This window comes from Mandrillus leucophaeus, unplaced genomic scaffold (genome assembly GCF_000951045.1).
Source record: "Mandrillus leucophaeus isolate KB7577 unplaced genomic scaffold, Mleu.le_1.0 Scaffold436, whole genome shotgun sequence".
Classification (NCBI taxonomy): domain Eukaryota; kingdom Metazoa; phylum Chordata; class Mammalia; order Primates; family Cercopithecidae; genus Mandrillus; species Mandrillus leucophaeus.
Window position 1 is genome coordinate 1,974,692 of NW_012104654.1, and position 11,096 is coordinate 1,985,787.

An 11,096-nucleotide genomic window follows, 5' to 3' on the forward strand; every position below is an offset into this window, starting at 1 on the left:
TTTTATATCCATTTAAGAAAGAAACACCCTCTATTTTTAGCCAAGATTTAAGAGTGATATCTGGGTTAGATAGTGGAGATCACAGAGTCACTAAGTGTGCCTGCCCATCATCCCACCACTCTGAGTTGGGGCTCTGAGAGGGCTGCAGACAGGCTGAGCAGTCCAGAGCTGGTCAGTTTCTTGTCTGCTTGGTCCCAGAAGCAGCCAAAAAGATATCACCAGAAATCTCCCTTCCCCAGGTGGATGCTGTCAGTGTTGGAATAGCTGACTGGAAATGAGGAAACAGGGCAAGTAGGCCAAAGCTTCCTCATTCTCTGGGAAGGAATCACATCCATCATTCATCCTCCTTTCATCCAGGTTCCATTTTTGCTGTGGAAATGTCCATTCAATGTCCTGGGCTATTGTATAACAATTTGTCTAGTCTTTGTCCCTGATCTCTGGCAGGGAGCTTCTAAAACCCTTGGAATTTCCCCAAGTGATATGAATATCTTTGGTATTCACGAGCCCCTAAAATCACCCCTGAGTTTCTGCTAACAGTAAGTCATAGTGGACCACTAAATAGCTTCAGAATAGGGGGTGGTCAACAGAAAGACCAACCCATGCAATTAGAGGGTTGGGACTTTGCGCCAGCCTGACCTCCAGGAAGGGGAAGGGGGCTGGATATTAAGTTCACTTGCATGGCCAATGATTCAATCCATCATGCCTACATAATGAAGCCCCAGTAAAAACTTAGGACACTGAAGCTCAGAGGAGCTTCCTCATTGAGGATCGTATCAATTTGATGGGAAGGTGATGCAGCCTGATTCCACAGAGAGAGGGCACAGAAGCAGTGCATTTATGGCCCTCCCACACCTTACCTTCTGAGTCTCTTAATTTGGCTGTTCCTGGTTTTTATCCTTTATAATAAAACTGCAATTGTATGTATAGCATTTTCCTGAGTTCTGTGAATTGTTCTTACAAATTATCAAACCTGAGGAGGGGTAGGAACCCTCAGATTTGTAGCCAGTCAGTCCCTGTGCAGGTGTCCTGGGAACCCCCGAACTTGCGCTGGCATCTGAAGTGGGAGCAGTCTTGTGGAGGGCTGAGCCTTTAATTTGCGAGGTCTGTGCTAATTCTGGGTGGTCAGTGCCAGAACTGAATTGCAGTATCCAATTGGAGTTGAAACAGATTATGTGCAAATAAACCATGCAAATAAACTCTGACAGTGCATTGCCCAGAGCAGGGGACTGTACCTTATATCTGAAGAATCCTAGTCCTGCAGATGAGGGTATTATGGTTAAGTAAGTTAGGAAATGTTGTACACTTTTATCTCACATTAGTAGAATAAAGGCTCTAAGAGGTCCTACAGTCAAAAATTAAAAAAAAAAAAAAAAGTGCCTGGAAACTTGCAAGATTATAACTGGTTTGCTAAATAGGGAACATGTTAACTGTATCTAGAGAGGACTCCAACCTAGGATTCCTAGAAAAGATGGTGAAAGCAGGAAACCTAATGGTGGGTGTGGGGATGGCAGTTCGAGCATTACAGTGGAGAGAATCTGATAGGTCCTAAGTCGGTGTGCAGGGATGGAGAGGGTGTTCTTGAGAAAGTGACATTTAAGCTAGTGGCCTGAAGAATGAGCTGCGGGTCGTGCTGGGGATGGCAATACTCTGAGGAGGCAACTGCACATACAAAGGCTCTAAGGTGGGTGAGCAGAAAGTGGTGCATTTGAGGAACAGAAGAAAGCCAGTGTGGCTGGAACAGTGTGTAAGGGAGAAAGGGGCAAGAAGGCGAGAGTTGAAACTGAGGGGGTGGGCAGGGTCATTAAGGATGCTGGTCTTCATGCCAAAAGAAGTGGGAAGCCACTGAAGAATTGTAAAGAGAGGACTACCAGGGGTCAATCTGAATTTTAATAAGATCACACTTGCTGCAGTTGAGACAAGATTTAGAAAAAGTCAGAATAAAAGCAGGAAAACTGGTTAGAAGGCCACTATGGTCATCCTGGTGAAAGATGACCCAGTTGCAGCAAATAAAGTGAGGGAGGTAAAGAAGATCTCAAAACTCAAATGCCAACTATGTTTACCGAGTATAAAATAAAAATTAGGCATGACATTAGGATGTATTAAAAAGGAAGTTGGAATGTAGGTAAAGAATTCGGGCTAACTCCTTCCTTTCTTCGTACTCGCTACCAGGTAGACCCTGTCAGAACATCACTGACATTTCCAGAATGTAAGGAAAACATGGAAACCTGGAGATGTTTCAGCAGATTGATACCCCAATGGCTAACATATTAAATATATGTAGAAGAAATAGTTAAAGGAAATGTGCCTATATAAACTAAAGAAAACTGAAGTATGGGTTGACCCATTCACTAAGAACATCCTGGCTAGGTGCAGTGGCTCACGCCTATAATCCCAGCACTTTGGGAGGCTGAGGCAGGCAGATCACCTGAGATCAGGAGTTTGTGACCAGCCTGGCCAATATGGTGAAACCCTGTCTCTACTAAAAACACAAAAATTAGCTGGGCATGGTGGCACGTGCCTGTAGTCCCAGCTACTCAGGAGGATGAGGCAGGAGCATCACTTGAACCCAGGAGGTGGAGGTTGCAGTGAGCCGAGATTGCACCATTGCACTCCAGCCTGGGTGACAGAGTACAATGGCGTCTAAAAAAAAAAAAAAAAAAAAAAAAGAAAAAAGAAAAAAAGGAACTTCTATGGGCCAAACCATTGTTTCTCAAACTTTGTATGTACACAAATCAATAGGAAAGCTTGTTAAAAAATCCCACAGATTTTGATTTCAACAGGTCTCGGGAAGGGTCCAGTTATCCCTACTCAAATCACACTCATGATTCTAATGTAAATGGTACTCATATCACACTTTGAGAGATCCTGGGGGTAGATACACTGGTGCTGGGGCCCTGCCCTCACAAAAGTAAAACACAAAGTCATAGGCCCATGACAGAAGTCCGTCAGAGTGGAGGAAGGGAGGTTGCAAAGGATAAATGTTTGATTATATCTGGAGCATTAGAATTAGGGGTGGAGGGGAGGGCAGTCAATAAAGTCTTGCAAAAATGTCTTTAGGGGTGTAAAAGATTTTTCACACCCAGAAGTCTTCAACAAAGTACAATCCAGAACCATAATCAACATGGTCAAACATCAGCTGTCCTCCTGATCTCACTGCTTTTCAGGCTTGTTCCATTTTTCACCTGAAAAAAGGGAAGGAGTTTCACGCTCTTTGGTTTTTTATTAATGTAATTTAATTAAAACTTTTTTATGTTAACATATTTCAAGGTATAAAGATGGATAGGCATACATACAGGCATCTATTCTACTGCAAAATTAACCTGTACTTTACCCCTACACCTCAATTTCTGGGACTGTGTGTGGTCCAAGTTTGCTGAATGTATAAATGATTAGATGAAAATATTAATGCAAGAAATAAATTGGTACTGCTATATTACTAGATTTCTTTACCTAGTGATATATTTTAAAATGGCAAGTTTTTCACTTAAGCAGGTTTCTGTCTTTAGGGAGTATAATAGATTTTAGAAAACCTCTCAGGCTTTTATTCTTAGGTCCATGAAAAGCTTAGTTTTTCAAGGAACTTAGCTAGAAATTAAGGAGAATCTTAACCTACCCAAGTCTATCTTAAAACTGTACCTACACCAGTTTCTCTCCCAGTGAAAGGTCAGTAAATAAAAACTTTGAAGTCAATGTGGAATCCAATGGTACATTAACACTCCCTTTAGAAGTTACGCCGGAAATGAACACATGATGAGAACAATGTTAACCAAAAAGGAAGCTACAAAAAGGGACAAGAACTTTCCAGACCAAAGTATAGCAACAAAGACTACGAGAAATGAACGGCTTAAAAAAAAAAAAAAACGACAGCACAGCTATGGCCTATGAAGTTCAGGAAGGTCCATCAAAAGATCTGTATCTTCTGAAATTCAAAATGATTTTATTCTTCTGAAACATATCAAAGACCAACATGTGACTTCTATGATGAGAATACCAGGAATAAATCAAAAAAGCAAATTTATATCCTATAAAATCAAAGGGCCTACTTATATAATGTGATCAAATCTCTTTGAATTTTAGGATATGAAATAGTTTAAAACACAAATTATATAACATTCTTCTTCCATAGACTTGCATTACTACTTTAATATGTATTCATATTCTTCTTATACATTTATTTTTATTTAAAATTATTTCCTGGCCTAGAAACTTAGACTGCAAAAAGTAATTTATTTAATGATAGACATCAGAGCCAGGAAAAGAATTCCTATGTCCTGTCTCCTTAGTCAACTGATATTTCTACTAGTTTAAGTTCTCTTCCCCAAAGGAAAAAGGTATTCGTTATTAAATAAGGTTTAAACGAAGGACCACATTAATCTCATTTTCTCTAACCCTCTATAGACATTCAAAGGATCACAAAATGAGAGATAAAAGGAACCACACAGACCAAAGTCGGTCCCTCTAAAATATGCCAGACAGAGGTGGAAGAGTTGGAAGGAAAGTCTAACATCTTTGAGTTCAACTGTGTGTTAAAATTACTTATTTATTTGTCTGGCTTCCAGTTTTCAAATTTTGTAAGGACACAAAATGAGACTGATTGCCTTGTTCACTCTGCAGAAAGCATAGTGCTTAGCACATAGTAAGGCTTCCATAAACATTTGCAGAAAGGCTGAATGAATAAATCTCTATCTTGCAGAGGAGAAAACTCTAGATCAGACAAATTAAATGACTTGTCTTGAGGTCAAAATTCCAGGCCTCTTGCCATTCTACTCATTTTCACCCACTCATGGCCATCAAGTTTTCTTAAATAAGAAAAAAATCCAATCCACTCTGGATATTTTTGTTACCTTGGCCCAATGGGATTACACATAGTAACCCTCTTTTCTCCTCTAAGTGACAGCCTTCAAATATGAGGGGATAATACTTGTGTCTTCCCTATTCGAGGTTACATTGATTTGCAAGCTATGGCTTTTAGTTCCTTCACTACCACACATCAATAGATGTGGATGTGTGTGGTTTTTTGTTTTGGTTTTGTTTTTGTTTTTTGACACAGAGTCTTGCTCTGTCGCCCAGGCTACTGGAGTGCAATGGCGCGATCCTGGCTCACTGCAACCTCCACCTCCTGGGTTCAAGAGATTCTCCTACCTCAGCCTTCTGAGTCGCTGGGACTACAGGTGCCCGCCACCATGCCCAGCTAATTTTTTTTATGTTTAGTAGAGACGGCGTTTCACTGTGTTGGCCAGGTTGGTCTCGATCTCCTTACCTCGTGATCCACCTGCCTCAGCCTCCCAAAGTGCTGGGATTATAGGCGTGAACCACCTCACCCAGCCTAGGATGTGTATTCTTAAAGTACAGCATACATAACTCAAGTTTCCAGATACGATCTGGCCAGGGCAGATAGCAGTGAGAATATTATCTCTTCTTTCTGGACCGGTTTTGTAAAAGCTTTTCTTTTCTTTCTTTTTTTTTAGACAGGATCTCACTCTGTCACCCAGGCTGAAGAGCAGTGTCATGTTCATAGCTCATCGCAGCCTAGAACTCCTGGACTCAAGTAATCCTTTATCCTTTTACCTCAGTCTCCTGCATAGCTGGGACTACAGGCATCAGCCACCAGGCTGGGCTTTTTTTTTTTTGGTGGAGACAGGGTCTTGCTACGTTGCTCAGGCTGGTCTGAAACTCCTGGCCTCAAGCAATCCTCCCACTTCAGCCTCCCAAAGTGCTGAGATTATTGGTGTGAGCTACTGCACCAGTCTTGTAAAAGGTTTTCATGTAGCTATGCAACATAAATCCTGGCTTCACAGCTGCCTCATTTGTATGCCCACATGGGCTATTGTTAGCTCAGGTTTTCTCTACCTTCTATCTTTGTGGTTAATTTTCTGAATACAAATAGAGGACTATTTCTCCCTACTAAATCTCATCTTGTTTGTTTTGATCCATCTTCTAGCTTACATTTCAGAATCTCAATTCTGTCATTCAACATATTAGCTCTCCAAACTAGTTTTGTGATAGCTGCAAATTTGATAAGTATGCCTATGGTATCTTTATCCAGGTAATTATAGTGGTAAGTGAGCAGATACCTACCATTAGGTTGGTGCAAAAGTTATTGCGGCTTTTGCCATTAAAAGTAAGGGCAAGAACCACAATTACTTTTGCACAAACCTAATAATAACAGCTAGCCTTATACGACACTTACTATGTGCCAGGCAGCGTTCTAAGTCCTTTAACTCAATTTATTCTCACTATAGACTAATAAGGCAGATGTGATTATTTTCTCACATCTGATGAAACAGTGGAGGTACAGAGAGGTTAAGCAGTTTACTTAGGATCGCAGAGCTCGTGAGCAGAACTGGAAACCCAAGCAGTCTGGCTCCAGAATCCTTGCTCTTAATTACTAAATTATGCTGCTTCTCATTATTATTGTGTACCTTTACTGACAAACTTCTAAACTAAGAGGGAACCATTAGACAACAATCGTTGAGTAAAACTGCCAATTATTCACAAAACAACACACATACTACAATCTCTGATAACTCAAGTTAACAGAGATTGTAGTATGTGTATTGTTTTGAGGGCTTTGCCAAATGCTTTTCTGAATACTAAGTGCTATACAGTACAGACCTGACCTACTTATCCAGTATTCCTCAATTTCTGTTATGTGCCCTCAGACAAGTCTTGGGAGTTACAGACCACAACTACACTTCCTCTTATATCTCCCAGAGCACCTACTACATCATGAACACACAACAGAAAGTTTTATCTTTGACAGGTGGTAGCAAAAGCCAAGGAGATTTTCCCCGAGTTAAATTCTGTGGGAACTAAGGACAAAGTTTAAAGCGGAGTTGGGGGCCGGGGGGGCCACTTTAGCTCTTTAGCTTTCAAATTCTCTAGTACAGATTCCCTGACATAAGCAGAGACAAGGATGTAATGGTCTCCAAGCCACTGGCCATGATGGCTTGACCCTTGGTCACCCTGTCCCATTCTTCGGCTCACCCCCTTCAAGCCCGCCATAGCCTTGTGGGGCTGGGTGTTTCTGTAAGTATTTGAAGAGCACAATCTGTACCTCATTCTTATTTGCATATCCCAAGGTGCCTGTCAGAGTGGATGTAGCACATCAGAGGGGTTTGAAAACCCCCAACTAAAACTTCACTTAAGGATTTTACTTATAAGCAACCCCTCCACGGTTGTATTCAAAGTTGGAAAAATAAAATTTAGCCCTTTATCGCACATAAATACCTAGGGATTTCTCCTCTGGGAGACAACAATCCAAAACACTCAATAAGAAAATGACTTAGACAATACAACATAAGAAGCAACAATGCACTAAACATTTCTCATGTATCAAAGCTGTTTATATGTTTGGGGGAGGGGCATATCTGACCCTTCCTTTGTTGTCTTTTCCTCCCCCAATTAGCTACATACCTATTCCCTAACTCTAATAAATCTTCACCTTATTACTTCTAAGTGGGAGACAAATTTGAAAATAGTAGTAAAGATAACAATTGGAGATATCAAGGAAAGTCAATTTCCTTATTTCTGCCTCTCATTTCCTTAGAAGATCTGGCACTTTGGCTACTAAAGGACCCCCTAATTTTTCACATGGGAATGAAAACAGATTTTGGCTACCTTAGAACTTCTTGTTTTTCAAGAGCATAATACACAATAACCCTTCTGGGCACTTAGAAACCAACAGATCTTTCTTCACCTAGACTCACATGCGTAAGAAGTTCCCAAATTCAATTTCCCTTTTTCTGAAGAATTGCTATTCTACATGATTTACCCAGAAGCCAATAAGTAACTAACTAGGTCCAAACCAGAAATACTGCTTACTTCCAGACTGGCAGCCATTTAATGAGTAATTAACCACCCCATACTTTCTATCAAGGATGCTTGTATTGCTAGGGTAAAGGTATCCTTTATGTTGAAATGATACCATAAAACAGGCCTTTGCCAGAAATACACCCTCATTTATCATATGAAATGCCATGTGGTATTAGCAAGGTCGATAATGTTTGTTCAATATATTTTGCTTTCATAGGAGCTTGAAATGATTTGTTTTTGCAGCTGTAACAGAGTTAAATTAGGGATTTAGTTTCAGCTTAGCTAGATGAGCATATATAACTAGGAGCTATTAATTATCTGCCTAGAAGCCTTTGGTCATCTTCCCACAACTTACAGCATCCTTGGAGGACTAAGTTACACCAAAAGCAGCCAGATTTTATCCTCGAAGAATTCATCTTGGCTTCTTGGTTACTAAGGGGAGGCTAAAAATTTGAGTTTTTATTTCTTATTCCACAACTCCCCCCACTAAGCATATAAATGTTATTAGTACATAGATTTTTTCTAAAGTTGAGCAAGGAATTTAAGACAAAATCTTAGTGCAAAGTCTAGTTTCAGACATCTGTTCCCACAAATAAAAAACTAAAAAGCACAACTTTTCTGGCCTTAAAGCACCAATAATCAGCCCCCTTCTCTTTTTCTTTCTTCTCATACTGCTGTTCAGGCTGAAACACAGTACAGGGAGAGGAAGTTAGCTACGAAGATAAACTCATCGAAAGCCTGCCCTACAATTCTAGTTGCCCTCTACCTGTTTGTGAATGTTAGCTGGGAGCAGCCGCTGAAAATCTTTGGGGGGAAAAAAGCAGGGAGGAAAATAAGGCAGGGGAGAGAAGAGAGAGAAGAAGGGAAAGAGAGGGTGGGGTGGGGCAAAGAAAAACTAGAGAGCAATTCAAACAAAAATGAAACTCTCTCTTTCTCTCTCTCTCTCAAACACACAAAGAGGAGGAAAATGCCCCCACACCCCCTACCCCAGGTCCTAACAACATACTTCTTTATCAGAGGTTCATTGTCAATCAATTAGCCCAGGCAGCAGGGGTCTGTGAAGGGGGGGCACCCAGGGAAACAATGGACAGCCCTGTTGTATTACTATTTAATCACTTTTGCTAAATAAATAGAGCAGCCCCGAGGTGCTGTCATGTCAAGGGAATTTATAACAAAAAAAACTTCATTTTTCATTGGTCATTACTTTTTTCCCTTCAGGACAAGAGAGGGTTATTACTGTAGCCTTAAGTTCCATCTTTGTGTTTCTTGCCTTTGATTCCCACTCAGACCCTGCCACTTTCTGGCACTAATTTGTCAGCCTGAACAAAGAGGGGATTTGTACCTCCTGTAAGGTCTCAATTAGGAATGGCTTCTGCTGTATTATGTGCCATTCAGAGAAGACACAATGCCGGTAATTACAGGAATTTGCACTAAATGGCTGAAGAATTCACAGCAAAACTTCTCCCCACCACCTCTTGGGTTTACCCCTCCCAAGGGTTGGAGGGAAAAAAAGGAAAGCAAAAAAGCTCTTAATGCCAGAGAGATGTAATTACCAACAGCAGTCCCAAGAGGTTAAACAGCAGCCAAGGAGTAAAACCATAAAACCTGACACAGTGAAAATGGTGTAGGGGATCTCCCAGGCTCACTGTTTTTCTTGCTGTCTTTGCTGTTAACATGTTCAAATTCGGTTCAGAATTGGGAACACTGCCCTACAGTGGGCCATCCAATTTCATCTCCAGATTACAAAACAGTCAAACAGAGAACACTTCCAAAGGTGAGCTTTGCATCTCTTGTCACACTCAGAAACAAGTCCTTGGGCCCTTTTATTATAGTAATCAATTGCTAGGTTTCTTGATTGCTGGGAAATTTTAGGAAAAATATCTGTGTGTGCTAGTGCCAAGAAAACCATGTATCTATTAAGTGCAAATAGGTAGGTACAAATGTCAAATTCCTAAAGAAAATAGAGCTGCTTAGATAGGAGGAACAAGTTCTAGTGTTCAATAGCACTGTAGGATGACTATAGTTAACAGTAATATGTAGTTTCAAATACCTAGAAGGGAGATACTGAATGTTCCCAACACAAAGAAATGACAAATGTTTGAGATGATGGATATGCTAATTACCCTGATCTGATCACTATATATATGTGTTGCAGTATCACTGTGTACCCCATAAAGATGTATATTGTGTCAATTAAAACTTCTTTTAACTAAAAAAAAAAAAAACAACAGAGCTATTGCCTTAATCTAATTTCGGAGCATTCTGTGAATAGCCTAATTCAGAATCACATACAGGTACGTAATTCATAAAGACTTTAATAAGCTGTATAATCATTTGTTTTAGCATTAATATTATAACAGCACAGATTCCTCATTGCCAAATATAATTTTAAACCTCAACCAGTAATTTCACTGAAGAAGCATGCCTCATTTGCTGCTACAGAGGTGTCCCTGAAAAGCTGTACCACCAAATTAACTGTTCCTAAATACCATTCCCATCATGTGCTTCTCTGCTCAAGAACCTTCTGTGACTTCAAGGTCAAACATTAAATGTAATCTGAACTGTCTTTATTTTTATAGGTCAAAAATGACTGAAAATCTGCAATTTCATATAGTTCTACCTGGCACCATCTCTGAGAGTTCTCTAACCCAATGCATGGCCTCACATCTGTAGCAATTGTCACAGCTGCCTTTTGACATTCACTGATGTGATTATTTGATTCATGTCTTGTCTTCCCTAGTGGACTGCAAATTTCATGAAGGCAAGGACCACGTTGGCTTTCCTGCAGCACTGACCCATCTAGGTGCTTCCAAGTTTCTGGGCACACAACGAATAATATAATGAATGAAATAACTAAGTTTTCAAATTTCAAGAAGTAGAACTAGCAAAAGTGTAAGGGTCCTAGAGGTAGGCATGATAATAGTAGGTTCCAGGAACAGCAAGCAGACCACTATGAGGCCGGGCGCAGTGGCTTACGCCTGTCACCCAAGCACTTTGGGAGTCCGGCGGGGTGGGGGGCGTGATAATAGTAGGTTCCAGGAACAGCAAGCAGACCACTATGAGGCCGGGCGCAGTGGCTTACGCCTGTAATCCAAGCACTTTGGGAGTCCGAGGCAGGCAGATCATGAGGTCAGGAGTTCGAGACCAGCCTGGCCAATGTGGTGAAACCCAATCTCTACTAAAAATACTAAAATTAGCTGGGCATGGTGGCGTGCATCTGAAGTCCCAGCTACACAGGAGGTTGAGCCAAGAGAATCGCTTGAACCTGGGAGGTAGAGGTT

General features: G+C 40.8%; 1 protein-coding gene across 2 annotated transcripts in view; it reads right to left on the minus strand.

The window, feature by feature from the left end:
* The window catches only part of PLEKHM3 (pleckstrin homology domain containing, family M, member 3), a 196,635-nt gene that overhangs the window by 133,775 nt on the left and 51,764 nt on the right, over positions 1–11,096 (minus strand). The gene's annotated exons all lie outside the window — the stretch shown is intronic.